The following is a 13,684-nucleotide window of genomic DNA, read 5'->3' as shown; positions in this document are numbered from 1 at the left end:
AAGCTGTAAGTCCTGTCCCCAGGAAAATGTTATCAGCACACCTTATCAGGCAGCCCTCTGAGTAGAACCAACACAGTTCAGGAACTCTGCTATATTTTCAAAGGCTCCTTATTTAAGGTCTAAGTACTGCTTTTTTTTTAAAGGTTTTATTTATCCAACTGTTGGGAAGAGAGAGAGCACAAGCAGGGGGAGCAGCAGACAGAGGGAGAAACAGGCTCCCCACTGAGCAAGGAGCCTGATGCTGGGCTCTTTCCCAGGACCCTGGGATCATGACCTGAGCTGAAGGCAGATGCTCAACTGACTGAGCCACCCAGGTGTCCCTAAGTACTGCTTCTTAAGACATTTATACCCAATAGACAAACACATACACGGAACATCTTTATCGAGATGGACCTCAATAATTCCCTCAATACCAGAAGTGAGCTGAGTAACAGGGACTCTAGAGAGAGGATTCCTGATGAAGTCTTTTTTGTGGGAGTTCATTGTCCTCAGTAGTAACTGAGATTATTTTAGAGAATCTTAAGCAACAGATCCTCTGGATTCTAAATCATATGGTGCCAAGCTTCAGGTGGGAGATTGCATTTTCTGAGAATAGAAAGCTTCTTATACATATATACACACACACACATATATATATATATATTTTTTTTTTTTTGAGAGAGAGAGTGCACTCGCAAGTGGGGTGGAGAGGGGCAGAAGGAGAGGGAAAATCTCAAGCAGACTCCATGCTCAGCACAGAGCCCTATTCGGGGATTGATTTCAGGACCCTGAGATCATGACCTGAGCTGAAATCAAGGGTAGGATACTTAAACAACTGAGCCACCCAGGTGCCCCTAGAGAACTTCAGAACACAGGAAAAGGGAGACTAAATTCAAGCTCTTATCATTCTTTCTATTTAAATAACTCCATTGTTAGGTTTCTCAAAAAATTAAAAATAGAACTACCATATGATCCAGTAATTCCACTAGTGGATATTTACCCAAAGAATACAAAAACACTAATTCAAAAAGATATATGCATTCTTATGTTTACTGCAGCATTATTTACAATAGCCAAATTATGGAAGCAGCCCAAATGTCCATCAATAGATGGGTGAATGGATAAAGAAGATGTGGCAAGGGACAGTTTAGTTAAGTGTCTGAGTCTTGATTTTGGCTCAGGTCATAACCTCAAGATCATGAGATTGAGTCCCCTGTTGGGCTCCGTGCTTAAGATCATCTCTCTCCCTCTTCCTCTGCCCAACGCCCCTAATACATGTGCCCTCTCTAAAAAAAAAAAAAATGTGGTGCATATATACAATGGAATATTACTCAGCCATAAAAAGAAAGAAATCTTGCCATTTGCAACAACATGAATGGATCTGAGAGGTATAACTAAGTGAAATAATCAGAGAAAGATAAATACTGTATGATTTCACTGATATGTGGAATTTAAGAAACAAAACAAATGAACAACAACAAAAAAGAGTCAAACCAAAAACAGACTCTTAACTATAGAGAACAAACTGAGGGTTACCAGAGGGAAGGTAAGTGGGAGGGTGAGGGGGTGGGGGGTGGTGGTGTGTGTGCAGGGGTGAAATAGGTGAAGGGGATTAAGAGTACACTTATCATGATGAGCACTGAGTAGTGTATATAATTGCTGAATCACTTTATTGTACACCTGAAACCAATGTAGCATTATATGTTAACTATACTGGAATTTTAAAAATAATAATAATAAAATCATTAAAATAATAAGGAAATAACTCCATTGTTTAGGGAATTAAAGAACTGAGCCTTAAACTTAGTAAGATCTCAGGATGCCTGGGTGGCTCAGTCGGTTAAGCGTCTGCCTTCAGCTCAGGTCATAATTCCAGGGTCCTCAGCGGGAGGCCTGCTTCTTCCTCTCCCTCTGCCTGCTGCTCCCCTGCTTGTGCTTTCTCTCTCTCTCTCTCTGTCAAATAAATAAATAAAATCTTAAAAAAAAATTAAGATCTCTGAAAACCTAGCAAGCAAATATTGCTAGATTTGGAAAAGGGTGCTAGAAAATGTCTTATATCAGAGTAGGAGAATTCATAGAATCACAGATTATAAGACAAATAACTAGCCCTCATTCTCATTTTAATAATTACGTACGCTAGATGATTCTTTGAAATTTATTGAGACTTGTTTTATGACCCAACATAGGGCCTATATTAATGACTGTTCCATTTGTATTTGGAAGAATGTACATTTTACAATTATTGTACATACTGCCTGATAATTGTCACTTAGATCTAGTTCACTGATAATACTGTTCAAATTTTCCACATGCTTACTGACTCTTTTTGGCCTGTGTATTTTATCAGTTACAAAGATTATAGAAGATTACAGAGATTACAGGGAGTAATGTCCAAATATAATTGTGGATTTGTCTATTTCTGCTTTTACCTCTGTTCATTTTTGCTTCATGGATTTTGAAGCTCTATTATTAGATGCATACTCATTTGGAATTGTTATGTGTTCTTGATAAACTGAGTCTTCCATCATCATAAAATTTCTGTATTTCTTTTTGGTAATCCTTTCTGGTAATCCTTGAAATATACTTTGATATTAACCACACTAGCTCTCTTATCCTTTTTACTTTTGACATGCCCAATCTATCTGTGTCTTTGCATTCAAAGTATGTCCTTCGGGGCACCTGGGTGCCTCATTGGGTTAAACATCCAACTCTTGATTTCAGCTCAGGTTGTGATCTCAGGGTCGTGATCTCAGGGTCATGAGATCAAGCAAGGTTCAGGCTCCCTGCTCAGCGTGGGGTCTGCTTCCCTCTCTCTCTCTCTCCCCACCTCTCTCTGTGCCCCTCCCCCGGCTCGCTCTCTCTTTCTCTAAAATAAATAAATAAATCTTAGAAAAAAATAAAGTCTGCTATCTTCCTATTTGTTTTCCATTTGTCCTATTTATTTTTTGTTCCTTTGTTCTTTTCTTTCTTGCTTTCTTTTGGATAAAACAAGCATTTCTATTATTTCATTTTATTTCCTCCATTAGCTTTTTATATTTTGATTATATGTTATGATACGACATACTTCTGTAATTTTTGAGTATCCATTATACCATTTCATGTATCATGTAAGAACCATATCACAGTATACAGTTGACCCTTGAACAACACAGGTTTGAACTGCGCAGGTCCACCTATATACAGACTATTTTTTTTTTTATAAATACTGCACAGTGCTGTAAATGTATTTTCTCTTCCTTATGATTTTCTCAATCACATTTTCTTTTCTCTAGCTTTATTGTAAGAACACAGGACATGATACAAAATAGGTGTTAGTCAACAATTTATGTTATCAGTAAGGCTTACTGTCAACAGTAGGCTATTTGTAGTTAAGTTTGGGGGGAGTCAAAACTTACGCAAAGATATTCAACTACGCAAGGGTGTTGGTGCACCACCTCCCACGTTGTTCAAGAGTCAGCTGTAATTTCATTTATATCCTTTTCCATCCCTTGTGCTAAACTTGTCATATATTTACTTCTACATGATATAATACATTACTTAACCTCACAATAATGCTGTGAATGAATTCTTTTTTTAAGACTCTATTTGTCAGAGAGAGAGAAAGAGCACACAAGCAGGGGAAGCGGCAGGCAGAGGCNTATTTACTTCTACATGATATAATACATTACTTAACCTCACAATAATGCTGTGAATGAATTCTTTTTTTAAGATTCTATTTGTCAGAGAGAAAGAGCACACAAGCAGGGGAAGCGGCAGGCAGAGGCAGAAGCAGGCTCCTAGCTGAGCAGGGAGCCTGATGCAGGACTCGATCTGAGGACCCTGAGATCATGACCTGTGCTGGAGGCAGACGGTTAAACCACTGAGCCACCCACGCACCCTATCTATAGGCTCTGATTCTGGCTCCCTATCTTCTATCTGTGTATATGGGGGCAGCTGACTTAACCTTTCTGTTTCCTCTCTGTAAAATGCGGATAATGATTTTACTTACACATAGAGTTTTGAAAATCGGAGGGAATCCATGTAATGTACTTTCGACTGTCCTGACATTTAGTTAATGCTCAACAAGCGTTAGGTACTGCTTTATAATTGTCCCCTTCACTGAGGAAGCAACAGAGGTTCCGGGAAGCTAGTGCCTTACTCAAGGTCACATGGCTAGTGAGTGGTAGAGGTGAAGGTTTTTCAAACCAGTTCTACCTGACTCCAATCAAAGACTTTAACCATTCAACCAGACTTTGCTTCCTTATCTTGGGAGTGAAACTAAGACAAAATGAGAATGAGAATGAGAATTTGATAATGGCTGTAGAGAGGTTTTATTGAGATAGTGCAGAAGAGTAGTAAACATGTAGTATGCTAGCTGTGCCATCACCAAAACTAAGTGTCTCCTACCACATCTGGGACCCGCAGCCTAGCTGGCAAGCAGCAGAGCCAGGACACAAACCCAGATCTTCCCTTGCCATATCTGGGGCCTCTTTCCAATAACCAGGTTGCATAAATATTCTCGATAGTCTCTTTGTATTTACTGTGATTAATAGCTCCTATCAGTGTTCATACCAATGGAGGAAATTCCTTTGAGATAAGACTAGTGAAAAACCAGGGTGCCTAGGTTTATTTATTTATTAAATAAATAAAATTTTAAAAAAAGACTAGTGAAAAACCACTCAGCTCCACAGAGAAGAGGAGGCAACAAATCTATTCTGATGGTCTCTGTGGGGTGCTGCACGGGTGGTGAGTTGTTATCCTGTGGTTTTTTTTTTTAATTCAAATTCAATTAGCCAGCATATATCATTAGTTTTTGATGTAGTGTTCGGTGATTCATATAATACCCAGTGCTCATCAGATCATGTGCCCTCCTTTNCTCCTTAATGCCCATCACCAGTTACCCCATCCCCCACGCCCCTCCCTTCTGTAACCCTCAGTTTGTTTCCCAGAGTCCAGAGTCTTTCATGGTTTATCTCCCTCTCTGATTTCTTCCCATTCAGTTTTCCTCTCCCTGTCCCTATGATCCTCTGTGCTATTCCTTATATTCCACATGAGTGAAACCCATATGACAAATGTCTTTCTCTGATTGACTTACCTCACTTAGCATAAAACCCTCCAGTTCCATCGCCCCCGTGTAAATGATAGTTACCCTGTGTTCTAAACCATGACTGATTCTGTGCAGGGACACTCTCCGACAACCTACTGGTGTACCTGACTGCATTCTAGTCAGGGAGAGGCGAGCTAAACCATAGCTGAATTCTTAATACATCCTTATCTTGAATCTAGAGAGCAAGTATCCCTCTTCCCTTCAGCCCTTCTGGCCTCAGAAGCTTCTAAACTCAAGCTAATCACTGGCCTGGGAAAGGGAAGAGGAATGACCTCCCTCCCTCCTCTTACTGGGGTCATCATGCCTATTTCACTTTCTAGTTCACCAGGAAGACAAGCTTACAATTGGTTCTGCTTCATCTCAAGGTCCTTTTGGTTAGGATTTTTTTTTTCTAGCAGTTTATGAGTAGTAACCGTATGTTTTAACAAAATCCATTAACAAGGCTACAATGTCCTTGGTTATGGAGAAGCAGCAACCCATTGCTACAGAAGTTGGCTGGTTAACTGGTAGGAAACTGGTAGGGAAAGTGGGGTGGAGGTGGTGGTGGGGATACTCTGAGCTCAAAGCAGTTTGGGAAACTGATGATGAGATCCCAAGTTACAGCCAAGGTATGTGTCTATAACTGGCTCTAAGTTTCTAGAAGCAGTTGGCATGCATTATGAAATATATAGTATCTTTATATTGAACTTTTATCAAACAACTGAAATTAACAATGAAAATATTCATTTTTAAAAATATATCGAGTGCCCTTGGTATGGTTAGAAAAGAGAGAAATTGCAGGGTGCCTTGGTGGCTCAGTTAGTTAAGCATCTGCCTTCAACTCAGGCCATGATCCTAGGGTCGTGGGATTGCTCCCTGCTCAGCAGAGGTCTGCTTCTCCCTCTCCCTCTACATTTTCTCTCTCTTTCTCTCAAGCAAATAAGTAAAATCTTAAAAAAAAAAAAAAGGAAAGAGAGAAATCCCTCAAAGATCTTCTTCAGGGGGATTCTCAGTACTTTTGCTCCAGTTTTCCACTTTTATAATTTTTGTAACTTTCACATATTCTTCATAACCACCACCACCACCACCACGATCATATAACCTTCTACTTCGATAGGATTCTGTCATTTTCAGGGGGATGCCTGGGTGTCTCAGTCAAGTGTCTGCTCAGGTCATGATCCCAACGTCCTGGGGTTGAGTCCTGCGTAGGGCTCCTTGCTCAGCGGGGAGCCTGCTTCTTCCTCCGCCTGCCGCTCTCCCTGCTTGTGCATGCTCTTTCTGACAAATAAGTAAATTAAATTAAATTAAAATGGATTCTTTCATTTTCAGTATTATCTCTCTGTAGTACTTTGACAACTCCAGAGAGGAAAAGTACAGTTCTTATTATGTCTTTTGCTTTCCTGATGCAGGTGGCAAAACACTATATAACCCAACATGGGACCTCAATGAAGGTCAGATGAATAAATGAGGACCACGTATCATTTACACTCGCAAAAACCCATGAGGCTGGGAAGGCAAGTCTTATCGTCATATTGCTGGTGAGGAAACTGATGCTCAGACAGGTCAGAAATCACTCAGTAAGTTAATGTTATACTTAGAATTCAGGTCTCCTCATCTTCAACTCAGCTTTTCAGATATTGTCTCTGGAAAATGTTGGCAGATACCAACATTGTCTTTTATCTCTTTATTATTACTTTATTTTAATATTTTTCATCAATGTCTTTTTATTTGCATATTGGGTTGACTGCCCTCTTCAAGCAAATATGTAAAGTACAATGCTCAGGTACCCTGGTTTATGGTTTGCATTTGATTCAGGGTGTCAGTCTGCTTCAGTTTTAATTATATTCATCTTGATATGTTATTACAGTCTCAGGAAGACTTCTTTTCATTCTGTGAATGGCTATAAGTATATATACACTTGTACATGATTTCCAGGATATCTGTACAAAGATGGTATTAGCAGCCATGTCTGTAATAGAAAAGATCTGCAAACAACTCATATCTCTATGGAGAGGGAGAGAAAGAGGTATTTACATACACAAACACACACAAAGATCGATAGATACACACTTACATACATATATACACATATATGCACATTGGCAAGAGAATGAATAATATGTGGTATGTTCGCATAATGCAATCATATAGAAGTGAAAATGAATAAATTCCAGCTAAATGCAATGACAAGGAAGAATCTTGATGACAAGGTTCAGTGAAAAAAGTAAAGAAAACCATTTAAAATGTGCCAAGATTTTTAGAGTTCAAAAACAACTAAACAATATATTTTAATCAGCTTTTCTTTTTTCCCTTTCTTTTCTTTTATCTATCATCTATCTATATATTTATCTATCATCTATCTAGCTATCATCTTTCCATGGGGGGGTTGTGTGTGTGTTTGTAAACAAAGGGAGTAATACGCACAAAGTTAGAGCAGTGGAGGGGCGCCTGGGTGGCACNAGGAAGAATCTTGATGACAAGGTTCAGTGAAAAAAGTAAAGAAAACCATTTAAAATGTGCCAAGATTTTTAGAGTTCAAAAACAACTAAACAATATATTTTAATCAGCTTTTCTTTTTTCCCTTTCTTTTCTTTTATCTATCATCTATCTATATATTTATCTATCATCTATCTAGCTATCATCTTTCCATGGGGGGGTTGTGTGTGTGTTTGTAAACAAAGGGAGTAATACACACAAAGTTAGAGCAGTGGNGGTGGCACAGCGGTTAAGCGTCTGCCTTCAGCTCAGGGCGTGAACCTGGCGTTACGGGATCGAGCCCCACATCAGGCTCCTCTGCTAGGAGCCTGCTTCTTCCTCTCCCACTCCCCCTGCTTGTGTTCCCTCTCTCGCTGGCTATCTCTATCTCTGTCGAATAAATATAAAATCTTAAAAAAAAAAAAGAGCAGTGGATACTCCTGGGAATGGCAAACAGGGAGATTCAAGGAAGTAGCACATAATTTGTTAAAAATGTTTTAGCTTTGGTGGGGGGTACCTGGGTGGTGCAGTACGTTGAGCATCTGACTCCTGGTTTGGCTCAGGTCATGACCTCCTCGGGCTCTGGACTCAGTGTGAAATCTGACGGAGATTCTCTGCCACTCCCGCTGCTCCTCCGCCTCCTGCTCATTCTGTCCCTAAAATAAATAAATAAACCTTTATGGTTTTTACAACTTTCATTTATTTGAGAGAGTGAGAGATCACAAGCAGGGGGAAGAGTACAGGGAGCTGCAGACTCCCCGCTGAGCGGGGAACCCGACTTGGGACTTGATCCCAGGACTATGGAATCATGACTTGAGCCAAAGGCAGACACTTAACCAACTGAGCCACCCAGGCGCCCAATAAACAAATCTTTAAAAATGTTTTAGTTTGGGGACCAGGAGATGGGTTCATGTATGTTCATCTGATTACAATGAAAGCATAAACAACATACTAAAATGATAAACAACAATACACAAAGGGAACAAGCAATAAAAGAAAGTCATCTAATAAAGTTCCAAAAAAGAAAATTCTAAGGAAACAGTTTTGCTTTGAATATGAAAATACTCATTAGTCAGTGTCGCAAAAGTATGTTTTTTTATTGTATTAAAAGCCCTTCATGATTTAAATATAATCTGTGTACATTTATGACAGAAGTTTAGAAATACGACAGTAACGAGAAAGTCTGACCATTTAGAAAGCCGGTTCTGTCCCCCTCACCTCAGCCTCCAATCAATTCTAAGTGCAATTTCTTGTTTGAAGCCCTACACTAAATGGGAGTAAATTTTCCATCAGATAACACTGCACTCTACATACGGACTCTAGATTCTTATTTCTTGGCAGACTACTTTGGAAACATATAAACGCAGACCCACCTGATTTTAAATATATTTGGTAAGGCATCTCTGCTCTCTTACTTTGTTTAATGAGAAACCAAAAAGCCCAGTTATTTTTCTTTTGCATTCATGGTGCAAATTCCCACCGTTTCCGTGGAAAAGGAGAAGTTACAGATTCAATTGTCAGACTGGTGGTACTGATTTGTGCTAATGTGCCCAAATGAGAGGTTCAAAGTTAGAGTCTCTCAGGAACCTGGACAGAGGAAACATAATATTGTTCCCATTAGATGAAACAGCAAGAAGAATAAAAACAAGGTCAAAACCTCCTAAAGAAATGGGTGAGTTGGAATATCCAAAAAGAGGATGAGTCATTCAAGAGGGAATGCTGCTAATCCTCAGAGAAAGAAGCCTATTCTACAACTATCCAAGAAGTATCCAGAAGGACAGGTAAAGCGCTTCTGGGGAAAATCATCTCTATTGTGGAGATGGATGCTGGGTGTGGTAGACTACTAGGGAATCGCTTAGCAGACCATCCTCACAGTGGGATGCAGAGACAGATAAGGGTGGGCTGGGCTGGTAGGTTCCAGGAATAACAATCGACAATATCTAAACCTAATCATCACCGCAATTGTATAGCGGTGAAGGAAATATATTTACCCGAATTCCTCTTGAGGACAGTGCTATAATAAGTCATTGGAAAAAATGTTTGATCAACTGCGGGGTAGTTTGGGGAAGTGAAACACATGGACATCAGTAGGAAGACAGTTCAGGCAGAAGAAGCCACGAGGGAAATAGCAGGTCAAGGGCTGAAAGACACAATGGGGCCATGGGCTCCTTCGGAGGGAGAGTCAATTTAATGGCAGGATTATATATGCTGCTTGGAGGCACTGAAGAAAGTGATCTTTATCTGACCTTTCCTGCAGTTGGAACTCACTTCTGAACACTTGAAATGTCAGATATTTTAGGGATATGGATTTAAGTGTGCACCAAATTAGAAGCCTCCGCAGGATGCCCCCATTTTGTTTCCATCTTTTCGGATGCTGTTAAACATTCACTGTGGCTTGCTCTGGGGGGGAGAGACATTTAAATTCCCCCTCTAGCAATTTGGGTGAAAGCCTGCTGGCCTTTACACTAGGACTACATCAAAACCCAAGGTAGACGTGCCCTACTAGGAATTTTAGCTTGATTTAGAACTTGTCATTTCAATCCCTGAAATTGGATTAAGGCAATCCCTGTAGTTAATGTCCTTAGGCCTATTTCAGTAGAAGATTACATCATAGCGTCAAATTACTTCTACGTTGTTTCAAATACAATGTTCAGCTGACCGTAAAGAATCATCAGGCACATAGATTAAGCAAATTGCTGGAGAACCAGCAGTTCACGAGGAGATAAAACAGAAGATTGAAAGTCTCAGTAGAGAATTGGCAGTTATTTTTTGTTAAAAGCAGAGTTGGGGGGCATGGCAGAGATGAAGGACCAAATAGAAAGTTTAGAATGGAAAAATGCAAAAACCATAAATAAGAACTCAATACATCCACTCATGCTTTCTATGTTTTACAAAACTAAACAAAATAATTTTGTTGACCTTTTCAAAAAATTGCGACTGTTGCATTTATTGTTTTTGTCTTTGATTCATTCTCACATTTAATATATCCTTCCTTTATTCTCTTTGGATTTGCTAGGTATTTCCTTTCTAATCTTTTTTTTTTTAAAGATTTTATTTATTTATTCGACAGAGATAGAGACAGCCAGCGAGAGAGGGAACACAAGCAGGGGGAGTGGGAGAGGAAGAAGCAGGCTCCTAGGGGAAGAGCCTGATGTGGGGCTCGATCCCATAACGCCGGAATCACGCCCTGAGCCGAAGGCAGATGCTTAACGGCTGTGCCAGGCAGGCGCCCCCTTTTCTAATCTTTTATTTGGGATACTTGTCTTTAATATTTGTTTGTGTTTTTTTTAAACCACTATGAGCTTGTGTAAGACTAAAAACATCGCTTTTGCTCTATCTCACAAATTCTGATACAGAATATTTTCACTATTAAGGTGTTCTAATTATTTGTTAACTTTCATTTTGATTTCTTCCTTGACTCAGGAGTTATTCATAAGTATGATTTTAATTTCTAAATACAGTATCTCAAGTTCTTTGAGCATTAACTTCTTTGTTACTAACTACTAACTCAATAGTGAGTGATTAGACTATGCTCTGTAATCATTCACTGTTAAGAAAAATTAGTAGCAAAAACAGAGCCCAGCAATTTTTTTCTGTGAAGAACCAAGTAGTAAATATTTTAGGCTTTGTGAACAATTTATGGTTTCTGTTGCATATTGTTCGATGAAATGTTATGTAGCTATTATAAGGAGGTACTTTTCTATATCAATGTGGAATTCTAAGATATATTATAAAATTAAAAGATGCACAATACTAGTGTATGTAGAAGAATTTGATTCTATTTATAAGGCTGTATTAAATATTGGATGTGCTTACATACACATAGAATAGCCTGGAAGGATACATAAGAAACTGTTAAAAAAAAAATGAGTGTCTTGGAGAACAGTAAGGGTTGGTTACCAGAGATGAAAGACTTGCTTTTCACTGTACAGTGTTTGATATTCTTTGAATTTCTTTTTTATCATATGTATTATCTAGTTAAAAAAATATAAAACCTTTTAAAAAATGAGAGGTGGGCATTTTATCATATAACACATGTTTAATATATACCTTTCTCCTTTGTTCAAAAGAAAATTTTCACAATTAGGGATAAAAGAGGGGATGAGGAAGAGTATACTTACCGTGATGAGAACTGAGTGGAATCACTATTGTTCTTAGTTCACAGTTCAATGAAGCCAACTTTATTTTTGCTTCTCCATGCTGTAGACTAACAATATATTAACAGAAAAAAAAAAAATCATGTGCCAATGTGGTTTACAAACCAAAAGTTAGGGGTGCCGGTGGCTCAGTTGGTTAAGTGGCTGACTCTTAGTTTTGGCTCAGGTTATGATCTCATGGGGTCAGGGTCCTGAGATCAAGCCTGGGGTCAGGCTCAACACTCAGGGAGCTTCAAGAGTCTCTCCTTCTGCCCCTCCCCCCACTCACATGTGCGTGTACACTCTCTCTCAAATAAATAAATAAATCTTAAAAAAAACATAAAAGTCAGAATTTAATCTATATATTTAGGTAAATATTATGGAAGCATACACTTGGAGATTAAATTGTAGAAACAATATTTTAAAAAATAACCCCAAGAAATTAGCAACTTTCCAAAAAATAACAGTTTACATGTGTTGATAAAGAATAGGGGTTTTTAAAATCATTCTCAATAATTCTTCCTCATTTATTGCTCTAACCCCATTACAGATGGCTTCTTCAAACATTTTCTAAAGTTTATCAGAAGTTAAATTACCTTAATTCTTTAGATTATGCTTCCTGTACCACCATCATCAAATATTTTGAAAACCTTCAATATTTTTTCCTTCATTTTTTACAATCATTTCCGCACTTAACATAGTAAGAAAAAATTTCCAAGTCAATCGTCCCAATAATTTCTCTTAATTTAGCCATCACTATTTTCCTTTTATTATTTGTTTTCAGATCAAGATCAGGAATTGCAATTTTCAACTCTTTTGCATCTGTGGTTCAGTGCCCATCATACAAGAAAAGGCCTCTTTAACATTTGACTTCTGTGATATATTCAGTTCAATTAAAAAAAAAATCAGTGTTGGGGTGCCTGGCTCACTTGGTAGAGCATGTGATTCTTGATCTAGGGTTTTTGAGTCTGAGCCCCACACTGAGCACAGAGTCTACTTAAAAAAAAAATCCAGTGTTATTGAGATTCATTAAAAGATAAACTGAGGCACATTCAAGTTTACAAGAGTTTAGATGAGCAAATACTGATTTGAACTGGGCAGCACCAAACCAAAGGTGGTTAAAAGCACTCCCCTGACACAAGCTAGGGGAAAGGTTCTTAGGCTCCTATAGAGCAGATACAGAAGCAAAGCAAGGAAATTGTTTGACTGGCTATGGCTACAGCTCAAGCAGTTGTTTATGTGAGAAAGCCTAGTTAGCTATTTGTGATTGGTTGTTCTTAAGTTTCTTTCTTTTTAAAAATATTTAATTTATTTATTTGACAGAGAGAGAGAGTGCACAAGCAGGGAGAGAAGCAGGGCAGAGGGAGGAGCAGGCTCCCCAATGTGGGACTCGATCCCAGGACCTTGGTATCATGACCTGAGCTAAAAGCAGATGCTTAACCCACTGAGCCACCCAGGGGTCCTGGTTGGTCTTAACTTTCATCCTCTTGAATATGAGTGCATTTTCAATTGACTGTGTCCTAGGTTTTGATTTGCTTATGTAGGCTATCAAGGCAAGAGAGTCACCTCAGTCTAATAATGTCTTTGTTTAATTGCTTTAACAGATACAATTTACATTCAATAAAATGTACCCACTTCATCTGTGTACATTTACTCTATTTAGTATTGTCCTGGGGGTCCTAACCAGTGTAATAAGGCAAGAAAAAGGAATAAAAAGCATACAGACTGGAAAGGAAGGTGTAAAATTGTCTTTACTTAAAGATGATATGATTAGCTGTGTATACAATACTAAGAAATCCACAAAAATGCTACTGCTACTAAAAAATGAATTTAATAAGGTGGCAGAATAAAGGGTTAATTTTAAAAAATCAATTGTGTTTCTATATATTGGCAACAAGCAATTGGACATAGAAATTTGAAAACACTATCATTTATAATAGCATTTAAAAAAACAAAATACTTAAGGATAAATATGTGTAAGACTTGAACACTGAAAACATTGTTGAGAGATATTAAAGAGGATCTGAAG

The sequence above is a fragment of the Ailuropoda melanoleuca genome, chromosome 15 (genome assembly GCF_002007445.2).
Source record: "Ailuropoda melanoleuca isolate Jingjing chromosome 15, ASM200744v2, whole genome shotgun sequence".
Taxonomy (NCBI): Eukaryota; Metazoa; Chordata; class Mammalia; order Carnivora; family Ursidae; genus Ailuropoda; species Ailuropoda melanoleuca.
This window is presented reverse-complemented; position numbering follows the sequence as displayed.